Source organism: Hypomesus nipponensis, chromosome 6, assembly GCF_054491055.1.
Source record: "Hypomesus nipponensis isolate SF chromosome 6, ASM5449105v1, whole genome shotgun sequence".
Taxonomy (NCBI): Eukaryota; Metazoa; Chordata; class Actinopteri; order Osmeriformes; family Osmeridae; genus Hypomesus; species Hypomesus nipponensis.
Window position 1 is genome coordinate 9,020,892 of NC_140366.1, and position 26,712 is coordinate 9,047,603.

A 26,712-nucleotide genomic window follows, 5' to 3' on the forward strand; every position below is an offset into this window, starting at 1 on the left:
CAGACACACTCTGCACTGCACCAAGCTGTGAACAGCAGACACGTGTGGAGAGATGTGGACGCGAGAGAAGGTGAAGTTCATGTCAGAAGCCTGTATCTCTTCTCAGTTGTTGAACGTGATGCCTCCCTTAGAGCAAAGGTTAGAACAAAAGACTATCCTGAATGTTTTCTGTATTTATTCTGGCTATCGTTTGATTCGATTGACTTTAAGTATGTTTCTGTCACCATACCAGTTACCATACCAGTTTTAAAGCGGCTCATTCATGCGTCACCATATAAGAAATGAGGGGCACAACTTGAATTTAGATGGACAGTTTTCACCAAGCAGGAGAGTCATTTTCACTAGTTTGTTGGCAAGGATTGTCTCCAGGTGTGTCTGCTGCCATGTGTGTGTGTCTGTAATTGTGCTCGTTATTGCGCGCATCAGAGCATTCTCATCTGTGTGTGACAAGCATCAGAGCAATCTGAGTCGCTGCCCCCTCGTGTCAGCATTGGGGTGATACGAGCTCCTTCAAGTCTGACAAAAAACTATCGACCACCTGCAACCTAGCTTGTCATGACTCCTACCCCTTCCCTCGGCTGGGAAGCTACTCAAGGTGAAGTAATGAAGTCCCAGGGAGAACTGCAAACACTTGAGAAAGGGGGGTACATGTTGGTAGGCGTTTGTCTCGCCTCATGACTCGGCAATTTCCATCTCTTCCTGTTGCTGTTCCTAAGTTCACGGTGGAGCGACGTTACTGTAATTTCCTGTCATTCGGACTGAGAGGAACCGCTCCCCGGGGGCCCATGTGTCAGGCACAGTCTCGTCCATCAGGACGCAAGATATCCAAAATGATCGTGTTCCCCGTGGCGAAGACTTACAACATCCATTCATAAAATCAGGAAGTCTTCTTGCCAGTCTTCTTCTCAGTTTGAAAACACAAAACCTCCTCTAGTGTGTCTCCCTACCCCTCAATTAAACAGGTTGATGCAGCTTTAATCTGCTCGGGGTTTAATTAAATGGCATTCTTGTGTTAAGCACAAACGCAGCCAGATTCAGCTGTTGAATTGATAATTACACCCCTGATCTACAAATACACGGAAGAAGACAGGCAGGCAGGCAGGCAGACAGAGACAGGCAGGCAGGCAGACAGACAGACAGACAGACAGACAGACAGACAGACAGACAGACAGACAGACAGACAGACAGACAGACAGACAGACAGACAGACAGACAGACAGACAGACAGGCAGGCAGGCAGGCAGGCAGGCAGGCAGACAGGCAGCAGGGATGGTTTGTCTGGACAAGGTTAGCTGAGAGGTTTTTAAATGAGAAGCGAGTGTGTTTTTTCACTCCCTCCAGATCAGTTCTTCACAAACAGCTGTCAGGGCTAATGACAGATAAATCAATAACAGTCTGAATTGGGGTATTGAACTCTCAGATCCACCCTCCACAAACCTGGTTGCCCTAACTACATAAGAACTAAACCTGCAAGGAGGCACATACTTTACATGTTCTTGTGAAATATGCATTGACTATGTAGAAGTGAAACTTTTTGCTGGAGTTTCTGCAAGGTTGCACGATTGAATGTTTCTTTGGAATTGGATGCCTGAAGATATACCAGTAAACTACCAGCAGCCTACTGTTGAAACTATAAATCACCCAAAGTCTCTGCAATTTGATTTACTTTGTTCTTTAACCTAGACTCATGTAGAACTCATACACCCACAATGCCCAGTTGTTTGTGCTGACACATTTCCCTTAGGAACATTGTAGTCCATGGTTACTAACTCACACAAAACAGCTTATCCATTGGCGGACACAGTCACAACAGAGGTGGGAAAGCTTCAGCCTGGAGTGTTCCTTCGTTTGAAGAGAAGCACGTCTGGAGCCAATCAGCATACAGACAATAGTGAGTGTATTCTTTGTAGTGTATTGTTTGCATAGTGCTGAATCAACACGTAGGGTCGGATATTTTCATTATCTGGCCTGGGAGTTTGAGCATTTCTACCTTCCCTTGCAAGGGAGGGGATGGAGAAGATCTGTCAGAGAGGTAAGTGTGACCTAATGGTTGTTTCTCTTTTTCTTCCCACATGGACCACACTTTTACACAAAGTGGCATCGTAAAGCTCTCTGTCTGAAGCGAGGTATATGCTCCTGTATTTTGGTCTTTTGTATTCAAATGAGAAATAGCTTGCCGAGTACATCGTAAGCTTCTCTCCAGTACTGTGTTTGTCTTCTTATTTGTTCTCACAAGCACTTACTCACAAGCACTTACCTGAGCGCTGCCTTGATGTTCTGAGGTACTTGTTGTAGAAAAAGTAAACTTGAACAAGAAAGGGACAAAGGTATCCTGTCCTGAGCATAAGAGCCCATCTATGTTGCTGCGTGTATGCTGCTACAAAGGGTTACTGTAGTTGCTCCTGCAGCAATAAACTCCTGTGTTTGTTTGATTTTGCACAATCATGAGGCCCACTAGGGCTGCATTCAATGTGGCGGATGACTTTTGTTTTGCGTGTACAAACAGTTCCTCATTTCTGGATTGGGCAGTGGGGGGGTCAAACGTTTATAGCCCACTGTTATATCACTGCTGACATCAAACAGACATTGTGTCACACATCTGTTAGATGTACCCATTTGTATGGAGGCGTTAGATCTGACAGTGCCTCAACGCTCGCGTAGCAACCACATCATTGACACACACACACACACAGACCCACTGTAGTCTTTTACATAGACTCAATGTACTGGTTAGCGGCGCAGTTTTTCCTGAACTTCTCCAGGTCAGTTGTGGTCTAGTGATGGAAGAGATATCTACAATGTTGCCATGCAGAGCGTGACATGAATTATCTCTTTGAGATCAGTTAGGTAGTGCACAAAGACAGATGGGTTAGGTGTTAATTTATCACATCTGCTTACCTGCTATAAGCCAATTTGTGAAATTGGTCCACCAGTCATCTGTTAGTGCCAGCGTTACCAAGGTAACATCGTTTTTTTCAGGCGCAAGTGGTAAGTGTGTTCTCGTCATTGCGCTTCATCACCGATATGTGAGCGTGCGTGTGTTTACATGGTTGGGGAATAGCACTTTGCGTGGGCGCTGGCAGTGTGTGGAGATTAGATGTTTACTGTGCATACCATTAGCATCAATAGAGTGCAAGACATTTGCGTGAAGATACACTACAGCTATGAAACACTGTTCCTGATGATTCGATGAGTGTTGTCTCAGTTCTGTAGTAATCCTCCCCACCACATGTCTCAGACATGACGCCTCATGCAGCATGACAGCTCATCAGTCTCTTAATGAGCAAAAGCCATGACTTGGAGAAACATCCTTGCTCATAAAACATCATTTTAATCACGTGACTTTTTTGGTTATCGTCCTACTTTCGGTATTTCCATGACACGGCAGGAGCTTTGCACACCACTTGTGCTTTGTTGAAACCCCATCTGTTTAGACAGAGTTGGTATTCCACATCTGATTGAAATCCCCTTAAGTGTGAATATGAAGAAAACCAGACTCAGTTTTTCTGCAGAAGGCTTTGAGCAGCCAGACGCCCAGCTGACTGCCCCCTAGACGCACCCCGCCACGTCCAGAGCAAAACAGTCTGGCTGAAATATCAGTCTTATTGACGTGCTGCGCCCAACATCTCTATGGTAAACACTGCTGTTCCCAATACACAGTTGGAGCCGTCAAGAAAGTCTCATGGATAGAAATGTTTCATAATGACTGATGTTTACTGTCTCAGCAAGGGAAGAGAACGGTTGATATAGTTGACATTTGATGCGTGGATCGATCAGAGGGACTGGAGCTTTGACGCTTCCTTTGTTGTGAATAGAGATGCCCTGGTTGGGTGTCCATTTCTGTCCCAAAACATTGTTGTCTCCAATCCGAGATTGGGAGGGTGCGGATGATGTGAAATGAGATGCCTTGCTGTGTCAAACGCTATGGATGGAGCTTCATTTTGGCCTGTATAAAGCTGGTAGATTACAAAACTGGCATGGAGCTGCCAAAGTCAAATTCAGTTTGGGCCAACATCAGAGCACCAATCACCATTCTCAGTCTTGCCAACTCTGTGACTGTGTCAGGATACCCTGCTCTACAACTCTCTCTCTCTCTCTCTCTCTCTCTCTCTCTCTCTCTCTCTCTCTCTTTCTCTCTCTCAGGAAATAACAGTCCCATCTTGCCTGTACAGTAAGTGGGTCATTTGATGTTTGCGGTGTTGAGGCGAGTAATTGCAGTCTGCTCATCTCCTGTGGTGCATATGTTCCTCAGAACCCTCACGCTCGCCCTGCCCCGTGTGACACCCAACCAGCAGCCAACGCCGAGTAATGTGCGAGCCACAGACACAGAGAGGAGTGGTAAGGGAGAGAGAGAGAGAGAGAGAGAGAGAGAGAGAGAGAGAGATGCCCTCCCACACAAGTACCTGCTATGTCCTCAAACAGAGCTGCCTGGGTGGTGATGATGATGAGGTTAGACGAGGTAATACTAAACGATGAGGCAACACAAAATTAGGAGGAGGTGGAGGAGGACGTGAAAAAAAGAAAACACCACCCAGGGACAATCGTGGTTGCTAGGTAACGAAAGTGCTCTTTCCTGTTTAAAAAAACAGAGAAATTCCATCAAATTCTTTTTTTTTCTCTTTTATGCTTTTGTCCACTCCTCTGCGAGTGACTAGGGAAAAGAAAGAGAGAGAGAGAGAGAGAGAGAGAGAGAGAGAGAGAGAGAGAGAGAGAGACAGAGAGAGAGAGAGAGAGAGAGAGAGAGAGAGAGAGAGAGAGAGAGAGAGAGAAAAAAAGAAAGAGAAGCTTTAGACTTTGTCAGGAGCCCTTTTTCCAGAAGCTTCTTGGTGAGGGTCACACTGTGAGAACACAATAGGTCACCAGAGAGTGGACAGATGCATGAAGGTCACCGCCACTGCCCTGCCTTTGAAACCGACTCCAATGGCCATGGATAGAATAACTGTCAAATGGCCAAATTGCTCGAGAGTGAATAGAAGGCTGCTCTTACCCGCAATTCATGTTCTTTTACATCAGTTCTGATGTTGCCGGGTGAACCGTTATGTCTTACTTATAGCATTGGTGCTTAAGTTATCCCAATGGATTTTTATAACCTTAACCTTGTTTGTCCTGTGAAAATACCATTGTGTGTGAACGTAACAACCCATAATCAACAATGGTCTTTTATTACTGTAACTGCTAGCTTACAGTGAATACTAGCCAATGCCATTTCAATTCTTTGCAACACAAGTTATGACAGCAACATGTTTTGAGGCTGACTTGTCTGATTGATACAGACAAACCTTGAGGAAATGTTCCGAATCAATCAATGTTCCGATTCTATTTGCCCAATAAATGTGTCATCTGTTTGTAATTGTCTTTTATCAAACAGGGTCCTCTTGTAAATACTTAACCCAGCTCCTCATTCGGGCCAACATGGACGCTCATTATAGGAAGGTGCTCGGAGCCAAACGTACAGCTTCACTCTCTGACAGAGGAACTCCCAGTTCAGACAATGAAGCCACTCCTACAGACCGAAACAGAACGTCTGTTCTTTTGTGTTCCACAGCTGAAGTGGACTGCTCTCCTCCAAGGTCTCTCCTCACTAGCGTCAAATGTAAGTGCTTTTGAAAGCCTTTGACTTGGCTGCTCCGCTCACATCTTGTACGAGGGGAGTGTAAAAGTGGTTAGGGGATTAGCGGTTCGGAGCTCTGAAGTTCCCTCAAGAGATTACGCCCCCCCCCCCCCCAAAAAAAAGAAGACATTTTGTTAAATGAGTGTCTTGTCCCGTGTTCACGACTCTGCCTGATTGGAACAGCATCGTTCCCCTAACCAGTCAATATCGCTGTGCTGTTTGCCGGATTGATCCACACACATGGATGACAGAATATTTCTATGATTCTCCATTTTGCGCTTTCCAGATCCATCTCGCTCCGTACATTTACTTTCAATATTTCACACGTTCGATATGACCGACTGATTGATGACTCGACAACGCGTGTCCTTGTGTCCGACAGATGTGGACTGGCAGAAAAGAGAGAGCGCCAAGCAGGGGAGGAGCCCCCAGACCCCCTCCCTGACAGCCCACCCAGCACGCACACCTGGCAGACACGCCACCAGCAAGGTGAGACGGCTCCCTGCGGCTCGGCCGCGGGGAGGCAGGGTCTGCTGGGTCTGGCCCCTGGGAGAGGGGGTGGGGGGGGAGGGTCTGCTGGGTCTGGCCCCTGGGAGAGGGGGTGGGGGGAGGGTCTGCTGGGTCTGGCCCCTGGGAGAGGGGGTGGGGGGAGGGTCTGCTGGGTCTGGCCCCTGGGAGGGTGGGGGTGGGGGTGCAGGGTCTGCTGGGTCTGGCCCCTGGGAGAGGGGGTGGGGGGGAGGGTCTGCTGGGTCTGGCCCCTGGGAGAGGGGGTGGGGGGAGGGTCTGCTGGGTCTGGCCCCTGGGAGAGGGGGTGGGGGGAGGGTCTGCTGGGTCTGGCCCCTGGGAGAGGGAGTGGGGGGAGGGGGTTACAGCTGTTCACCCATGGTTTGCATCAGGCAGTCAATCTGAGGGGCATGGCGGCACATGGAACAATAGCGAGGGCTCGGGGGATCTGCTGACTGTGCTGCTGCTGGCTGGTCTGGAGTCCCAATGATGGAATACGAAACAGGGGGATCCCGAGGGACGGCTTTGCTGATGCAGTGAGGGGAGAGGGAGATGGAGAGGGAGAGGGAGATGGAGATGGAGAGGGAGGGATGGATAGAGAGACAAGGAAACACAGGGGGAAAGAGAGAGAGAGAGAGGCAGAGGGTATGGAGGAAAGGTTCCAGGGATGTCCAATCCACTTGAATCTTCTCCAGCTCCTCCCGTGCGCCTTCCCAATCGAATCATTTCGTCAGTCATCTTCATCTGTGACCTCACCTGTCAGTCATCCTGTCACCGTCTCCATGGAGACTCATCTCCACATTCCCTCCCCCCCTTCAGTTGATTTGATTGCACTTTAGATCGTATTTCATTCAGGTTAAACGTCTGTGCATGGCTTCATGTTATTTAGGATCCTTAAATGGTCGTGGACCATCGATATCTTGGAATGTAATCTAGCTGGTGGTTTAAGTCAGAGGAATTGGACTACAGTTTCTAATTGAGTATTGTACCGTATCAGCTTTTTCTTGTGCCTCTTTTAAAAAAAACTAGCAAAGCTAGGGCAAAGTCAGAACCACATTATAGCATGAACATGTCATCATTGTTTCTAATTAGTTTTTTACCAATGTGCAATGAAAACTGGAAAGTGATTGCAGTCTGTGATTACAAAGGAATGTCATCATGGCAGATGGATTGAACATATAAGCGCAGCTAGTTCTGGCAGGGCAATCGGGCAGCGCGCGTCAGCCAGTTATAGGGGACGTAAGGCGTCTTACTCCACCTTCCTTACTCCACCCACTACCACACCCATGTAGCAGCGCATATCCATTGGGCCACATCCGATAAGGCGTCTTTAAAAGACGCGCGGATATGCACACACTCACCCCGGTCGTTGTATGATCAGTGCTGCTGCCACCCTCCACCGTCCCCTTCTCCCCCATGCTGTCTGTATCTGTCCAACAGGGGGATTATATCTCTATTGCTCCCTGCCTCATATGTCATGTATGTATGTGTTGCATCGAGGAGGCAGGGAGTGCTTCCCTTAGATCATCCACTCCGCCAAAGTAAATCTACATGTCCATGTCATGTAACAATAAATGCTCAAATCTAATACGTGATTGTCTTGACTGAACTCTCACTTGCAGCCAGTGGAATATGTTTGTGCCTTCTGTATGGATAGGGTGGTGGTACCGTGATGGAAAATATAATTGCTTTTCCTGTGTGGACTGGATAGGTGTCCTGGTGTGGAATTATTGGCTGCATATCCTGTACGCACACACACACACACACACACAGAAGAAACCTTTTTCAACTAAATATACATACACTTTTTACACCTTCTCTCAGCCTTTCTCTCTCTTGCTCTTTCTGTTCCATTAATTACTGTGGGACCAAACCACATCCACGGGGAAAACAGGAAGTGACTGATAAACGAGTCGTAACCCTCTACGGGAGTGTGGGGAACATATTCCAATATAAAAGTCCCGTCCTCTCCAGTGCCTTTGTTTGCGTTGCACTGATTGGGATGACATGCCTATCAACATGTCTGCAACACGCCTGGGTTTCCTTCTGCACTGTCCTTCCGTTCAGATCAATAAGTACTTGAGGGAGAGCTTAGGAAAGGAGGGAGGTAGCTGTGTGAAATGGAATTGATCCAGGGTCAGGGCTTCCCCAAAGTGACTGCTGGAGAACGATAAGAATCGCTCTGTGGAACACTGGTCGACCGTATGGCAGACGACGTCTTTGACTGCGGTATTTGAACGGTAGAATGCTGAGGCTGTGCCTTATTGATTCTACAGACCGCCGACCCTACCACGGAAGCGCACGCCTTGTGTCTGTGTGTGCATAGCCTTGGCCTGCTCTTTGCAGATTATTAAGTATCAAAGCTCACAGAATGTCACAGAGATTGATTGCGGATAGTCACACCAGACCTCTTTTTTGCGACCACTTGAGTTGAGGACTGAAGGACCTCGTCCTCCCACTCACCCGTTCACTCAAACACCACCAGCACATCAAATCAGCAGCCCAGCTGCGGGCGGGGCTACTGCGCTCTCCTGATACCGCTGGACTCTATCTCAAACAGACCCGATCGGACTGTAAGATGACCGTCAACATGTTTACATCATACAATATATACAACTGGATATGTGGATTGTGCAGTTCAGAAAAGTGCAGTTCAAATGGAACACAAGCTTCCACTCTCTGCCTGCAGACACCTCGGCCTGTTGTTTCCTCCTCGAAGCATCACCAGGGAGTCTTGAACTCCTGTACCCCGGCTCAGAGGGCCCTCAGCGGGGACGTCCTGGACCAACACCCTGGGGTGTTCCACCGAGCCAGCCAACAACCTTTCACCCCCAGGACCCACAGGAAGAAGAGGGATTCCTTCCTGTCCCATTATCGCTACTACAGCCCTCCGAAGACCCAGAGGAAGAACACTGAGAGGTCATGCTAATGCTAATGCTAGTGAATGAATTCCACAGGCTTTGTCAGTGGGGTGCAAGGTCAAAACACTTTAACACTTTTGTGGAAGTGTTAAAGGTTGAGTCTACTATAAAATAATTTAGGTAAGACTGTGGCACCTCATTAAAACATTTTATTTGCAGGGAATATGGACAATGAATCATTTTTTGGTCATAAAAACGTTTTGAGTACATCAATTTAATCGTCTTGGCTCCAAGTAACAATTCCCTGCAAGTGTTCATGTAATATGTTCAATAAATAACAGTGACAGTATTTAAGAATTGAAATATTTAAAGGCAACCAAGAGTACCAAATACCGAGGGGAAAGACACTGAGCTGCTGTTTCAAGCGCACACACACACATGCATGCACACACACACACATCATTATCTTAATGCAAATGCCTTTGCAAATGCTAGTGGGCTGTTTTCAATGACAGGGAGGAGTATGCAGGAAGATGGAGCCTGGCTGATTAGGACTAAAAACTTCTAAACTGCAGAAGGGATTGGAAAATCAACACTGACAATTTATATTACCATTGCAGTTGTTGTTGTCATTCAGCAAACGCTTTCACATCCCATAAATTACAAATGGTGCATGTAGGGTTACAGTAATTAGTTCACCGAATAAAAAGCAGTCTGTATTTGACAAGACATTGAAACATTAACATAATCTCGATTACAATATGGAAATATTCCACAAATGAAACGAGCAACAACCCACATGATCATATCTTAAGTATTTTGTACAATTTTGCAGATGTAGCCTATCATTGCAATACAACAACCATGGCCGGGTTTCCCAGATTTGTTGAGCCCTAAACGCTAAGAGCTTCTTAGGAGCGTTCTTAGAACGCTCTTAAAAAGCTCTTAGCGTTAAGAGTTAACAAATCTGGTTAACGAATCTGGGAAACCCGGCCAATATTTGTTATACAAGATGCACAACAAAGGTCAATTCTGCAGGTACTGCCAAAGGGAGTAAAGAAAGGTGTGAATGTCCCCGGCACAGCAAAACACTCATGCAGATGCTGCTGGTGTTATAAAACATCTTCTGTTCTCCCATCTTCTGATGATGTTTTGTTGTTCTTCTGTTGACAGGCAGAAGCATCTCTCCTCCCAAAATAACGTAGATGGTAGTCAAGGTAACCAGGGGGGTATTCCAGAAAGCAGGTTATGAGACATACCCGGGTAAGTTAACTCCCCAGCTAACACCCAGCGTTGTAGCAACATTGCCAGTAAATTGCTGCACACATTGTGTGTCAGCTGCAGAGTTAACTTACCCGGTTATGTCGCATAACCAGCTTTCTGGAATACCCCCCAGGTCAATCTGAATTCATCTCGATCGGAGGTCCATCTGATATGCTGTAGTAAATGTAACATGGTTTCAATATTCTCCACCTCTGTTGATCTTCAGGAAAAACAGGAACCATGACACATAACTTTTAGTGATTCAACTGTTTCCATCTTCTAGAGGTTTCCACACAGTGGACCATAGAGCACCGTCCAGACTCAGGAACTGTCTGTTACGGCTGGTTATATTACTATTATGTTACTCAAAAAACAGTTATGTAAGACACATCAAATACTGCACACTATACATGTTCTGAAACGTTTCATGTCAAGAGCAGACAAACATTTGCAAACACATGTACACAATCTTTGGTCTATTATATTTGAATGCATGTCAAGAAAGTGTCTGGTTAGAATGAATTGTATCAGTGAACATGATGCCGGATATATATACATATATCTCCAGCATAATGATTGACGGCTCTTCATGTTACCTAGGGAAGAAGGGAATGACGAGGAGATGAGATCCCTCCAGTTCCTGGGAGACGTGACTAAGGACATTTTGCAACATGGCTTTTACTCCGACAGGTGGGACAGATTAAGGTTATCATTTGTAATTGAGCGTCCGTTCTCGAGGGTTTCTACGCAGCGGCAAATATACTTGAACATTGCAGAACTGTCGGGTTCTAGTCGGAACTCCGATTCCCGAGTCTCACTGAATGTTTGTCCTGTTCTTTCAGTGTTCTGGAATCTGTCCTCAGTTGGCACATGTCCAGGAAACACAATCTTAGCAAGGTACGTGAACCAAACACGCACCACATCGAGTGTGTGTGCAGCTCCACGTGCGGGTCCAGAGCAGGGTCGGTCAGCCCCACATCATGCCTCGTAAGTTGTGTGTTGACAAGACGGCTTTGTGTCGGAAATCACAAGCCTTCCGAGGCCTCCCAAACAGCTGGGATGAACACAGCTCAGCCCTCTGTACAGTGGGAATAGCTCAACATCTGCGGACCTCCGTTTGAGCAGCTCACAGTCAAACACAGAGGGGATCGAAGACAGGTAGCCAATACGAAATACCTCCCTAATTATTATTCGAAAGGAACTGACGGACCAGTGTGTGTATGTGCGTGAGAGAGAGACAGAGAGAGAGAGAAACAGGCCGAGACACAGAGAGAGAACAGAAAGAGAGAATAAGAGCCGGTGTGTGTGTGTGTGTCTCTGTGTTTGCGTGTGGGTGTGCCCACCTGCTCACCGTCTGTTCACCTGTGTGCGGACGGCTCGACAAACGCACGCGCACGCAAACCGTTCTTCTTCAGCGAACACGGTCTATCCACCGCTCATTCTTTCCGTGTCGGGCTGCGGTACATTTATTCATTTTCATTTATACCCCCTCCTGGTTACCGTTGACTCTATGCATCGCAGCTCCACCCGGACATGCCCTTCTCCTGTGACCGGCACGACGCGACAGAAACAGTGAGATCCTGTTGAAACGATGAGGACAAAGGGAGGAGCTATCTCACTAGACAGGCTGTTTGGTTGAGTGAACACTCTTGACCCGGATTGACCCCCGTTATGCTTGTGTTTTAGCCGTGAATAAGTCACACTTTTCCTGCCTCGCCTTCCTGTCTCTCCGAGTGCATGTGCGTGTGTGTGTGTGTGCGAAGTGGGGGATGGTGGTGAAGGGCCATTCTATCTCTCCTCCATAATCATACAGGAGAGGTAGAGAGGGGAAGAACAGGGAGCCTCAGAGAATGATGGGTGAATCACCAGTGAGGGATTATAAAGTATGTCCTCACATGGAAAAACACAGGCTGTCCCCGCGACATTGTCGGCAGGAAGGAGGGAGGCAGAGAGGGGAAGGAACACGGTCATCAAATATTCATTCAGAACTTATGCCTGGCGACATGAACGTATGGACTGAAATATAAACACCTTCATTGCTGGCCTACTTTATGAGGTGGAGAGTTGATTTTCAAAAGCTTGTCGTTGAATGGGAAACTGCATCCATTGTTACGAAACTCAGGGGACCTTTGGTAATAGGATTTTTTCAGTACTTGTTTTTCCATGCCAAGTTCCATGTGTTTAATGATGTATGGGACCCAGTCTTACCACTCCCTTATTGACTCACGTTTTTTATTAAGTTGTTTGCAAAAAAGCAGCAATGAAAAATGTTTAAAGGCCAGTTACAGTTGTATTGATTAGTTCCCCGGTTATGTTATCGAGATTGTCCATGTATTTGTGACCCAGGTCAGGATAGGTGTGAGTTCCTGTTTCAGGTCATGTTGTTGTGTGTATACAGGGTGTGTGTGTGTGTGTGTTTGTGTGTGTGCGGAGTGGGGGTGGTGGGGGGATTGTGACACAGGTGGTCAAATTGTTGCTCACGATGCACGTTTAGCTATAGATGTGTTCTGGAGCATAGAATATCTTGATCCAATTTTAGAGCAGGATTTAACCCTTGTGTAACCTTCGGGTCAACTTTACCTAATACACAAATATCTTGAAGCATTTTCTCTTAACCGTTGTGCAATCTCAGACCCCTCACAGCGCGAAGGTTAAAAGAAAATGCTTCACTTTATTTGTATATTAGGTGAAGTTGTCGCAACAAGACGATGGGTCACAATGACCCGAAGGTTCACAATGACCCGAATGCAGCACAAGGGTTAAGGTGTGTGTGTGCGTTTGTGTGTGAGTGCGTTTTTGTGTGTATGCAGACAACCAGCTGTACCTGACGACCAAAGAAACATCATACTGTACTAAGTACTAAGTGCTCCATGAGACCACTGTATGAAGGAATAAGCCGAGACAGAAAAACAATTGAGAAAAAGTAGACTTGCTATTTTACATGCGAAACGCACAAGTTAAAAGTAAATAAATATGTAGCAACGAAACAACGTTTTGCTTTGCAAACCCATCTGGGCACACTGAGATAAAACACAGTTCAGATATTCGGATTGTTTCATTTGAATCCCATCCTATCACAACCAGGAGAGGAGTCAGTGTTGATAAGCTGGGTCTGTATTCAAATTTAAATTCACCTTTCTCCAATCCATTTCATATTCTGCTTTAAATCCTACCAGAGTGGCCCAACACTGGCACCTATCTATGCTCCAGAGAGATGTCCAATGAGCGCTCCTCCATACCGCTATGAATATTCATCTTCTATTCATATTCCATATTCTCAGCCTCTTTAACCCCTCCAGCTATTTCTGGCTGTGGCCTCTGGTGGCTCCTCGTAGAGGCAGAGATCACGTTGTCATAGTGACACTCTGGTCTGCACGGACTGTTTCTTGATCCTTCGTCAAAACAGCCCACATGTCAAGAGTGAGAGGTTTAACATGCATGCTTTCCTGCTCCGTGTGCCCCCCTCTCAGCCCCCCCCCCCCCACCCCCAACACACACACGCTGCACCCACCGTGATTCCAATGAGAGTGGCAATCTCACAGGTGTGAAAAGCTATTTTCCTTCTGTGAAGTTGAGGGGTCTGGTGGTTGTCCCTGCGTGGATGTAGTGTGTTCTCTTGGACCCCACACTGGGGGTCTGGGGTGTGTGTGTGTGTTTGGGAGTGGAGGAAACCGAGACAGAGGAGAACGGGGGGGGATTTGGGGAAGTGCTGTTTACTGAGACTGCAGAATCCAGCGAATGGGAGTCTAATGCAACCTCTGATGGCTGAGACCTTGCAGAGGCCTTATCTTTTCACGCACGCGCTCGGTCATGGCCACACGGTGACATGTCATCCTGAAACAGCAATCGATATGTGCTGGGTAAACACTTAATAAACTACACACGTCACACACACGCACACACGCACGGCCAGACATCAAGATGAACCTGCAGAAATAAACCCAGGGGATGTGTGACCTTTTCTTATCCTTTCATCTTACCTTCTAGGTGCCCCCCCCCCCCCAACCCCCTTACCCCACCCCCTCCAACACCACCCAGGGGCTTGTCTGCCCGGGCCGGCTGATAGTGCCATGGAGCACTGAAATAAGACCCTACACACACAAACACACATGGGTTGCACACACACACGTATCTAATGCCCTTTCATACTCAATCAAACAATGGGGCTCTGACAGTTTGCTGATCGTCTCCTCCATCCTCAAATCTACGAAACGTTTCTTCAGCCATCCCAGAGTCCCAGTTTGCTTCCCCTCATCTGCCATGATGCTAGTTTGTTGTTTGTGCCCCGCGGCGTTCGCTAAGTGGCAGATACCCAGAGTAGACAGACAGTCTTTGAAAAGGCCCTGCTAGCCTCTTAAACTGTGCAGGGGGAGGCAGAGGATGGGTGGTGTGTGTGTGCAGGGCGGCGGGGGGGAGGAGGAGGGGGGGGGGGGGGGTCTCTTGTCGCACAGGACAACTCAGTCCACCCCAGAGCATCTTAATCTGGCACGGTGGCACAAACGTGGCCAGAAATTCTATCGTTCTTCATTGGTAGATCGTTATTATTATGAAAAACGATCGTGCATGTGTTGTGTCTTTTATTACGTCAGAACCCTGAAATAAGAACTTCCTGTTCTTCACCGTCGTTTTTGACATAGGTTGGGCCAACGATTTAGTAAATTGAGGGAGAATAATTGAATAAAACTGGTTCATCTAGAACAATTGACTTCTGAATTGGAGACAATTATATGATGATTCATGGATGCACATCATTAACTTACTGGTGCAATTCTTGTCTTTGAACCTTTTAAATTACGTAGAATTAAGATGCATATAGATGACTCCATCCATCCATCCATCCATCCATCCATCCATCATCTGCCGCTTGTATAGATGACACCGTTTTTCTAATTGAGAACAGTGACAGTCTATATCTCCCACTGCTACAAGGTATACTGTATATTCATATAGTTCACAACATCAGAAAGCATTTCCTATGTATTGTGACCTACATACGGGACCATTAGAGTAGTCAAGCACGCACAAACCTACCGACTGACATGCTTTACCGCTGATCCTGGGCAGGTGGCCTCAAACGCAGAACTCGAGACAGAGATCAAATTCAAGGCTGTTGCTAGCAAGGGTAAGGTAGGCCTACACAGAAAGGCCGTCAGAAGAACAAGCAAACGTACAAAGCCAAACAGGCAACGAAGAACAGACACACCACTGGGCTACATAGACAGGGAAAACTGATCAAGCCCAGTGAAGACAATCAGCCAGGCAGGCTAGGAGACCCTGAAACGAGAGATGAGTCCATTAAAATACACCAGGAAATGAAAGTAAGACACGACAGCGAAAACAGAACCTAGCGAGCAGGGGCGGGATGCCACACGCGCCCGAATGCAGCCACCCACTCAAGACATCGACACGCCCTCAAAGGCACGCAAATCCACTTCCCCACGCATCCTCACCACTTCCTCTGTCCTGCCGAAGGTCAATCAGTGGGTTAAGTCTCCTCCAGAGCCTCATCCACGTCATCATCTCAATCAGAGAACAAGACACAACTCAGCTGCACAGGCTGGGCTCTCGGTGACCCTGCGTTTCCCCGCTCACCAGCAACTGCCCCTTGGTACCAACCCGTCTGCCCCACAGTTCCAGACACATGGCCCATCGTTTTTTCTATCTACCTTTAGTGTTTAGAGGACACCTCAGGTAGAAGCGGAACACAGTGACCACCACCAGCAGGATTTCCAGCCAATCAAGTAAACGCTCATCAATCGTTAGCTTAGCTTAGCTTGTTTTCCTCCACTTCACCTCGTGGCTATGTGGTAACATGATTAGCAATTAGCGGTTAATATGAGACAAGAGTACTCTAGTCACCCTAGTGGTCTGGCAGGATGACTCACAATTCCCCTTTTCCCTGCCTTTATCGAATTAACAAGGAGCACACGCGGCGCTTGAGGCTAACCGGTTCATTTAGCATCTCTGATTGCATGAGCTTGTTTATTAGTGGTGAGTAACTGTGTTCTGCTCGTAGCGCTCGGTAGATGCTGCTGTTTACACGTGAGCCAAGGGAACGTCCTGTGATCTCTGGTGTTTATCCGATCAGTCCATGTTGTCTCAAGAGGGAGCCCGAGAGAAAGGAATTTGCTTTCCGTGCTTTGGATTTATTTGTATTCGATAACTTGAAGGACTCTGTATAACCCTCCCTGTTGCCTTACGCTGCCTCCAGCAAGTGAAAGGTATCTCTGTGTGTGTGTGTGTGTGCTTTAGTTTGCTCTTTGAAAAAAAGGGATCAGACCTAAACTAACAAAACTTTATTGACTTGTGTTATATGGGGCTAAACATGGGGCTAAACGTGTAAAAAAAAAAAAAAATCTTAATAAGAAAGGATATCTGTATCTTTGTTTGATCATGACTGGAGCTCTACATGTTTCATTACCCTCATGATATCCTGTACTTCTTTAAAATGGAGAGGGGTGCACATTGTGAAGACTACCTTTTAGCCTTGTATGCCTTTTAGAACCTATAAAATACTGAATTGCTCACAAATTCAGTAGTACAGCTAAAAGGAGTGCTAGTCTGGAGTAAGCAGCATGACTTCAATTACAAACTGAATAGGATCTTCTTTGTGGTTGAAGGTCAGATCACACCATCTATACATTTCTTTCAGCAAACATCTGATGTAATCTTTTTTATCTTTCAGGCACAGATGGTGAAGTTGGCTAAAGATTTCAGATCTTACCTGGACTCCTGATTCACCTGAGAGCTGGAGGCCACAGCATTGCTGACTAGATCAGTCATCCTCAAGTTCTTCACTGTTTTACATGTTTCTCTATGGATATGTATGCGAGAAAATATTGTTATTAAAGTGTAGTAAAAAGTTAATTTTTTTAGATCATTTACACATTCTAAAGGCTGAATATTTGGGAACTTTGCCTTTAACTGTGTTCCACTGCCCCCTGTTGGTTATTGTTGAGAAAGTGCAGCGTCACCAACTGCACACCAACACTCCGGCCCAGCCTTTCCACCTCACCACTCACTCCAACAATCCCAACCTCTCTATCCTTGATCCTTTAGACGGCTGATGGAGAAATAACTTTTTCATGATTTTAATCCTTTTTTTTTTTCTTCTTTTATATATTATCGGTTTTCTCCAACTGACTCTGGGGTACAGTGGCCACCAGAGGATGCAGTTTAATCACAAATGAAAACCAAAAACATTTATTTGAAACTTTTTTACACACTTCCTCTTCATATCCAATCTCCAATTCTAATGTAACTCAAATCATGTCGTGATTTATTAGTCAAATGTTTCCCTGGTATTAATGTGGAAATTGGCGACATACATAAATCGCTAAAAGTTATGTAGGCTACGTCGAACATGGGTGATCCAACATAGCCAACTAGAAACATTGCAAATTCAGCATGGGAAGGACAATCGGGCATCGTTACCTAATGTTATTTTAAAAGCCAAATTCTCATCTGTATATTAATGGAGTGAGTTTGGACCATGAGTTTGGAAGATTCGGAGGGGTTGGAGCATTTCTTGCACAGCCAAAAGCACATAAGGGACATAAATAACGTACGATACCCTTTGTTCGGAGTTTAGTCAAATCTCTCGCCTTTAAACCATTAAACGAGAAGCCGTACTTCTCCCCGTTAGCCTTGCATTCCTCGAATTCCTCCATTCTGATGTCAGAAGGGACGGGACCTACGTATCTGATCTGGACCTATGCGCTCCCCGGTGCCCCGGAGTCGAAGAGTCGACGTGTGTAAGCAAAGATAACCAGGGACTTGGTGAAAGTTGAAGGCATACTTTTAATTTTGGCACAAGGACTATACTTTTTTGATGTATGGCGCTGTATGAACTTCACTCTTAGAAAAGAAGAACAAAAAAGTACAGGGTTAACATTTTGGACGTTCCTTTCTCCTATTGAACGTTTACGATATTTGTGGAGTTTCTTTCTTTAACTTTTAGATTGAGTTAAGAGCGAGGTAATGGAAACTAAAGCTATTTCAAGGACTTATCTTTTTCCACGAGTTTGAGGGGCCCGTTCCACTCCGTCGAACTCAAAGAATTTCTTCATCCAAGACCAAATTATATCGGCATGTAGCAGACTCTACGGTGGGTGTCTGTCTTTTAGACTACTGTTTTGTCACCTTTCCACAACTTGGAAGTAGTGAAAGGAACTGAAGTTGTATTACAGTAATATGCAAACGTTTACGGACCATTATAGCATATCTGCCACGATTCCGTCTCGTAGTTGTATAACACCATATGAATTTTAATTGCACAACCTAAATGAAGGGCCATACGCGCTCGTTTGACTTGTCCACGTATAGGTGCCCTTTCTCATCAACCAAGTGGGAACATACCAGGGGGTCTCGTGGGCAGAGATGTATGAGAAGTTGCTCTTCGATTTTGTCTGGTTTCGTTTACTTCATTTTGAAATTACATGCTTTGGTATTGGAAACGAAACAGCTCAGTCCACGGACTGTTTGCTCATTCGATGTTCAGTGATGGACTGTTTTTGTTATGCTAATTGGTTATTTACTACACTTGTTTTCTCACCTGGCCATCCATACACACACTTCCAGTCCATGCTGGCACTTGCATGGGAATGGCCTTCAATTATACAAAATCATGGCTGCTAGACAGAAATCTACACACATCTTGGCCTGGGCAGTGTCAGTGTCTGTATGCAAGTGGGTTTGCACAGACACACGTGTGTGTGTGTGTGTGTGTGTGTGTGTGTGTGTGAGCTCACGTGTTTAGGTCTTCCGTGAAGGTGTGTGTTTACACATGTCCCACCACCACCAACCATCCTTTTTGTCTCCAAGTGCTCCTCAATGCTGGTGATGACATTAGCACATTGCTGGTAAATGGCAGATCCTCTCTCTCTCTCTCTCCCAACAGGAGAAGAGAGAGAGAGATCTGTTTGGACACGCACCCAGAATTACCCCCACCACTGTAAAACGGGGTGTACGTTAAAAGGCAAATATAGCATGACTGAAGAAGACGCGGGCCAAACGCACACACGCGCGCGTGCACGCGCACACATCTGGCCGCCTTTATAACCTCAATGGCGTGCTGTGGAAATGATATGGTGCTAAAGTGAGTAGCTCTGGAGCACACTGGAGTGCTCGCGGCTCCTGTAGAGGCCGATGAGGAGCTTCACGGGCTGAAGGTGCAGCTTGGCTGACAAACCACGTCCACTCTGGAAGCTTCCCTCAAAGCTTCTCTGGCTGTACCCTGGCACCCACATCACCATGAAAAATGCCACCGTCGCATCGGACGAGAAGCGAGACAGGTGAAGTCGATGGTTCTGTTCTGACGCGCTCTGCCCTAATCAACGTTTCCCCACTGTATTATTAGTTCACGTCTTGAAAAGGTTTCCAAAGACAGCATAGTGTGAGGCTGTATATTATTGTACATGCATGACTAAGCCTTATTCCTAGGTATGACAAGTCAATTTCAGACTGTAACCTCAGGTGAGCAAATACCAGGCGAATTGGTTGGTCTAGCACAGATCTCCTTCACACTCCTCTCAGACAACAGCGCTGACAAGAGGCGGACGCGTCTCAACCCGCCCAGGCTCATGCGCTCAGCCCCAGGCAGGCATTCAGCAGGTGACAACGCAAAGCTGTCAATCATTCCATATGTCCCGCCCTTCACGCCAGACCACCTCCCTCCCTCCCTCCCTCCCTCCCTCCCTCCCTCCCTCCCTCCCTCCCTCCCTCCCTCCCTCCCTCCCTCCCTCCCTCCCTCCCTCCCTCCCTCCGTCACACGCACCCCAGCCCTGCACTCAAAAAGTGTTTCCAAACACACTTTGTCACTTGAACGCACAGATACGAAACAGCACATCAACATGCCCATGGTGGGTTTGGCTTGCGTACAAGAGCGAGCAAGAGAGAGGGAGAGACTGTGTGATGTGGGTAGGGGGGGGACGGGGCATGGAAAATTGAGCTGTATAATGATGTCTGCAAGGTATGAGCAGATACGTCTGTAGAGTGATAGTCCTGTGGTGTTGTAGAGGCACACAGACACACACACTCACGCACACACACAGGCAGCAACTGGACAAACATGATAAGGACTTAAGAGAACGGGCGCTTCTTTGTTTTTCTTGGCTCTCGCCGTCTCATTCTGGCGTGTGGGGGGGGGGTTCCCTATCGACACAGACGCACACACACACGTTCTCCCCTATGTTCCCATCATCCGATTCCCCCTCTCTCCATGACATCACTTCCTGTTTCCTGTGCCACAGGATGGGATCGGTGAAGCGTCTCTGTTGAGTGTCACGGCTGACACTGCTCTTTGATCCTACCCCCCCCCCCTTCCTACATGTCTCCTCCCCTCCTCCTATCCCCCCTTCCTACACCTCTCCTCCCCTCCTCCCACCCCCCCCCCCCCTTTCCTACATGTCTCCTCCCCTCCTCCTATCCCCCCTTCCTACACCTCTCCTCCCCTCCTCCCACCCCCCCCCTTTCCTACATGTCTCCTCCCCTCCTCCTATCCCCCCTTCCTGCACCTCTCCTCCCCTCCTCTTATTCCTCCTGTCCACTCCATGGCAGGGTGACCAGATGACATGATTCACAGACAGGCTCCAGGCTTGAACACTGAATAGTCCCATCCAGTCCACCTCACTCCTGGACCATATCAGGGCACCCCCACTCTCATTAACATCATCCAATACATAGTGTCTCCGTCTGTCTGAGTGGAGAGATATAGCTCACTCATGCCCTATCAGTCTGCAGGTCTTTGTGACTCCCAAATGGCTCGACAACAGTGTGTGGTTGGGTGGGTGTGTTGAGGGCCTGTGTTGTCGTCGTAGTATTGGCCCTTACTGTAATGCTTCCCCAACACTGTGTGAGGGAAGCTGAGTGTGAGGCAGGACTGAAAACCACAACAGCCACCGATGCTAGTGAAGACATGTTGGAGAGATGGAGGGAGAAAGGGGAGATAAAGAAAGAAAGAAAGAAAGAAAGAAAGAAAGAAAGAAAAAGAAAGAAAGAATGAAATGTCTCCTGCCTGGCTACATTTCACCCTTGTGTGAAAGCAGATCTGTGTGTTTGCCAATGTCCCTGTGTCCTCTCACACACACACCACAGACAGACACACAGAGAGAGAGAGAGAGAGAGAGAGAGAGAGAGGGGCAGAGGGAGAGTGAAGAGTGATGGAGAGTGAAATAGCAGATGGACTCGTAACAAGAACACTGTCTGTCTGGCCTGCAATCTGTTTGCAGCTGCTTGTGTGCGTCTGTGTGTCTGTGTGTGAACCACTCGGAGGTGACCATGTCCACATCTGTTTGAGGTGAGGAGGGCGTGAGGTTATTGTCCTCTCAGAGTAACACGACACCACTAATACTCAGCCTAAACAGCTCTCACTGTGTTTTCAGAATGTGTTCGCACTCTCAGTCTTGACACACACACACACACAGTTTCTAGTAGCAGACAGAAACCCACATGGCCAGGGTGTCAGGTGACCGAGGGGCACCCAGTAGTGTGTCGCAACGTCCAGTCAGGCGTCCGGCCCTGCCTGTGTGTGTGTGTTTGTGGGATGAGGAGCACGCAAGCACACGCAGGAGAGCGACAGAGAGAGAGCCAGGTAGGGAGACGAGAGAGAGAGAGAGAGCCAGGTAGATAGACGAGAGAGAGAGCCAGGTAGGGAGACGAGAGAGAGAGAGAGCCAGGTAGATAGACGAGAGAGAGAGCCAGGTAGAGAGACGAGAGAGAGAGCCAGGTAGGGAGACGAGAGAGAGAGAGAGAGCCAGGTAGATAGACGAGAGAGAGAGCCAGGTAGAGAGACGAGAGAGAGAGAGCCAGGTAGAGAGAGAGAGAGAGAGCCAGGTAGATAGACGAGAGAGAGAGAGACAGGTAGATAGACGAGAGAGAGAGAGACAGGTAGATAGACGAGAGAGAGAGAGAGAGACAGGTAGATAGACGAGAGAGAGAGATAGAGAGAGAGAGAGAGCCAGGTAGAGAGACGAGAGAGAGAGAGCCAGGTAGAGAGACGAGAGAGAGACCAGTGTGGCTCCCCCCTACAAACCCACAGTCTAATGGTTTTAGCAGTAGGTGACAGAGTGCTGTTTTGTTCCCTCCATTGTCCTGGGCTTGAATGGAGCAAACCAACCTGAGAAGCCCCGCTGCCCGGACCCCGCAACCCAACACGTGTGTCTGAACGGCAGCCTTCCTCGTTCCAGGGGGCCCGGGGGGGGGGGGGGCTCAGGTTGGGCCATCTGCCGCCTTGTTTCTCTGCTATCAAAACAAGGTTCTCCGTGGCTTCGCCGCCCACCATGATATTGTTTGTGGTCGCGTGTGTTTGCGTTCCCTCTGACTTGCTTCGCAGCTACTGGGAAATGGGATGGGGACTCGAACATCGCGTTTCTCGTCTTGTTTGGAAGGCTCTCGAGTTTGTCTTTCTGAGAGCGTGTTTTTCGAACGGCGATGCTGTTGGGGGACTCACACGGGTTCATGGGCAGAGGACAGAGGTGGGGGGGGGGTGTTTGTGTCCTTGTCAGGATACTAGCGCTGTGGGTGGGGTGAGTGTGCTTTTTGGTGTCTCACAGCCCTCTCTCTGTTGGAGAGAAAGAATTTGTGCGTTTGTGTGTGTGTGTGTGTGTGTGTTTGAAGTAACTCTGTTCGCTTGGAAGTCAACCATCACAGAAAGACTTTAAACTTGTCAACAAACAGCTAAAACATTGTGGTTCACTTTCTCTGAATACCCTGTCATAGGGAAAGACACACACACACACACACACACAGTCACACAAACACCAAGATTTGTATGCGTAGGGGGGTGCCCTGGTCTGCCTGGTTTGGCTCCGTTTGCTCCACCAGAAAACAGAGCAGTATTGTGGAGAAGCCAGACCAGGACCAGGCCAGGGAGCCAATCCTCTCTGTTCATTTCCATCTGGAATATATAGCATCATTAGCCCCATTAGCCATGTTGTTCTGCACACACCGGTATAAGGATACAGAAATTGATGTCGGATCCGCAGTTGGATAAGGATGCGAGCCATGTTTGGTTAGTAACGTGACACACCGAGCAGGAATGCTGCGGTTGTGCAATATGACTAGGCGTTACGTACAGTATGAATGAGTTCAGAGTTATTATTTTTTAGAGACTGCGTGTTGACTTGGAAGTGGAGTGTGACCGTGTCCGGGCATGTTTGGGCTGGGTCAGTAGATCTCCACACCTGAATGGACAGAGATTTGACTGCATCAACAACGCTTCGAGGACACAAACATGGCTGTGTCAACGTTGCCCTGAACTCAGGAAAGCGTCCTTTGTCAGCATTGCTATTATCTTGTTTTTATCAGCTGATAGTTAGGTAAGAGTTAAGCGCCAGGTGATTGTAATACGCGTTAGTTAATAGATATGGCCTTTGTAAGTTTGTAAGTCTTATCAACACATATTAATGTTGCAGTAATAAGCATCTTATAAGATACTTAATGATGAACTAATGCTCATCGTGTCTTACAATAGCGCTAACCTTATCCATAAACCTTACCAGTATTAGTATGTAGTATGTAGTCTTATAAACACTGATGTTAATCATAAAGAAACAAACACTTTTTACAAAACCAAGATACCAAGAGTTACTATGGGCTGGATTTGTGAGAGGGAGAGTGTTTGAGAGAGAGACAGAGAGAGAGCGAGGTGGAGAGAGGGAGGGGGAGAGAGACAGAGAGAGAGCGAGGTGGAGAGAGGGAGGGGGAGAGAGGCAGAGAGAGAGCGAGGTGGAGAGAGGGAGGGGGAGAGAGGCAGAGAGAGAGCGAGGTGGAGAGAGGGAGGGGGAGAGAGGCAGAGAGAGAGCGAGGTGGAGAGAGGGAGGGGGAGAGAGGCAGAGAGAGAGCGAGGTGGAGAGAGGGAGGGGGAGAGAGGCAGAGAGAGAGAGTGATAAACAGGATGCCTGATAGTTCTCCCTCGTTTCATGTTTGAACCTCAGTGGGGTTCTGGCATGGGCACCTGGTAACACCGAGAGAGCGGCAGCTGCCACCACGGACAACCCCTGGAGAGAGGCAGCATGGGAAGACAGAAAGAAGGAGGGAGACCAAGGAAGAGAAAGGGAGCAAAAGAGAAAGAGATAACTGCAGTGATAGAGACAGCAAGGGAGAGACACGAGGGGAAGGGAGACTGAGGGGGAAAACAGGGAGAGGGCCTGACGATAAGTCAGTGAGGGAAAAAGAAAAGGAGGCAAACAGAAGAAGAAGAAAGGAGAGGGGAACTGGACGGGGTTCAGATAGTAAACCCTGCTATATTGGAAAATGAAAAAGAGTGCACACTTCCTGTCACTCCACTCCCTCGCTCGTCCACCGCAAAATTACAACGTGCAAATTCATAAATGCACGGGCTGTTTATGTGCTGGAAATAGACAGGACTGGGCAGGAATGTTGTGGTGATGTCGCTGCAGCGTTGCTGCAGAGTTTGTGATGGGCTCATGCAGAGGGACGGTGCGGCCTGCTGTCTGTCTGAGTCAACTCCAGCACACATGGAAAACATGCCAGATTGCTAGTTTAGAGTGGCAATGACTGGTGTCTGATGCTTTGGCTAACCTCTGGTGTGTGTGTGCATGTGTTTGTCCGTGTGTATACGTGTGTGTGTATGTGTGGGTGTGTGCTTGTTTGTTTACACACTTGCCATCCCAAAGGAAGCCAGCCGATGCCATGAGTTGGGTCAGGTCATGTGACGGGACTTAAGTGGCCAAAGTCCACCAATCAGATTCAAAGCCGATTTAGTCACCCATTGTTGTCTAATTAGTCACTCTTGGTGTGTTTTGTGTGTGATTGTCTGTGTGGGTGTGTTCTTGTGTGTGAAAAAGGGCATCCATTTGATTGCACAGTACAGAGGTATTTAACATGACTAATGTGCTGCTCAGCCATCACTGAGACCAGAATCACAGAAGTGGGTAGACACTAGTGAGGTGTTTGCAACACAACATATGTTTATAAGTAACAGCTTATGGAAGCTCTCCCTCCCTCATTTGCTCACATGCTTACACACACAAGCACACACACACACAGTCTCACACACACGCACCATTATCCGTGTACATATTTCAGTCAGGTGTGCTTCTTCGGGGTATAGAGGAATCTGGGCACAGCTCCAAGCTGCCAAACAGCACCACGGCTCCAGAGCCCCAGACAAGAAGCAACACGTCCAACCCCCATCTCTGCTGCTCGTCCTCCCCTGTCTCAGTGCCTCCCTCCCTCCCCCATCCCTTCTCTCTACTCGAGCATGTTTTTACTCTGTTTTTTTTTTACCACTACGCTGACGGCTGATCTCTCTCTCTTTCTCTCTCTCCCTCTCTCTCTCTCTCTGTCTCTCTGTCTCTCTCTCTCTCTCTCTCTCTTTGAATCTCTCATACTTTCTCTCTGTCCTTCTATCTGTTTGCTTCTCGCTCTCGGTGTCTGTCAATCTCTTCCTCTCTCCACTTGACCTTCCTGTCCCTTCAGACCTCCTGTGTCTTCCCCCTTTCTCCCATTTTACACTCTCTATCTATCTCTCTCTCACTCTCTCTTTTTGTTTACATACTTGTTCCCTTTTTGACCTCCACACTCACCATCTTTGTCTCTCTCTTTTTCTGCCTCTGTATCTTTCTCCTTCCTTCCTTCCTTCCTTCCTTCCTTCCTTCCTTCCTTCCTTCCTTCCTTCCTTCCTTCCTTCCTTCCTTCCTTCCTTCCTTCCTTCCTTCCTTCCTTCCTTCCTTCCTTCCTCCCTCCCTCCCTCCCTCCCTCCCCCTCCTCCTCCACCACACTGGAGCTTGCCAGTTCTTCCCCAGTCTGTTTTGTTTTGGTATGTAGGAGAGGGGCTTTGTCCTCCACAGGGGGCGGGGACTCTTTTGATTGGTGTTTGGGTCCGGCTGTAGTCTAATTAGGCAGCTCGGGGGCCCACTAATTAAAAGAGACTGTCAACCAGGCTAATGTTAGCTGTGGCATAGCACCACTCACTCTCGTTCATTACACGGGTGTCAAGCTAGCTGACACTGTTGCTAATTCTGTCTGCATTATAACAAAGCCTGCGTCGGCAAGGGGTTGGGAGTTTGTTGTGACAGGTCTGATTAACCTCGATGGGGATCTTACTCGGTCGTTTCCCCAAATCCATTGCGCCGTATGTGAGTCATGGACTCGACATGTAGCTGTGGATGTTTGGAGGAGGCTGGCGTGTGGGGGGGGCCACGGCGGTGGATGCTGACCCGGATCCAGCTGCTTCATGACAGCATGAGTCAGGTGACGCTACTGGGCGGTCCCTCATGTGGTTTGGTTGATCCGGAGTGTTTGATTATCACTGTGATTTAACGGCCTCCTCTTTTGTAAGATGATCCTTGTGTGTGTGTGCGTTGCTACTTCAAAGCCCCCCTCTCCACTATAGGCCTCCTAGAACATGAAAGCTTTGACCATATGACTAATCTAGGGAGAGCGTTCAAAGCCTGCCCTGTCTCCCCCCCCCCCTCCCCCCCCCCAAGTACTGTCTGAACCCAAAAACCA

General features: G+C 47.7%; 1 protein-coding gene and 2 long non-coding RNA genes across 3 annotated transcripts in view; all 3 read left to right on the forward strand.

Annotated features, from left to right (window-relative positions):
• Positions 1 to 1,793: 1,793 nt before the first annotated feature.
• Positions 1,794 to 5,593, forward strand: LOC146286917 (uncharacterized). The gene is made up of 3 exons (XR_014758433.1): positions 1,794 to 1,891; positions 5,369 to 5,449; positions 5,546 to 5,593. It is a non-coding gene; the product is annotated as an uncharacterized LOC146286917 (long non-coding RNA).
• A 5,163-nt stretch (positions 5,594 to 10,756) lies between these two features.
• LOC146286918 (uncharacterized) lies at positions 10,757 to 17,089 on the forward strand. The gene is made up of 3 exons (XR_014758532.1): positions 10,757 to 10,929; positions 11,082 to 11,136; positions 16,925 to 17,089. It is a non-coding gene; the product is annotated as an uncharacterized LOC146286918 (long non-coding RNA).
• Positions 17,090 to 17,830: 741 nt separating this feature from the next.
• Positions 17,831 to 26,712, forward strand: part of LOC146286919 (tyrosine-protein phosphatase non-receptor type 14-like) — a 32,574-nt gene continuing 23,692 nt past the window's right edge. The window contains exon 1 of the mRNA XM_084700332.1: positions 17,831 to 18,346. The gene's annotated coding sequence lies outside the window, so the exon portion shown is untranslated. The remainder of the gene's footprint in view (positions 18,347 to 26,712) is intronic.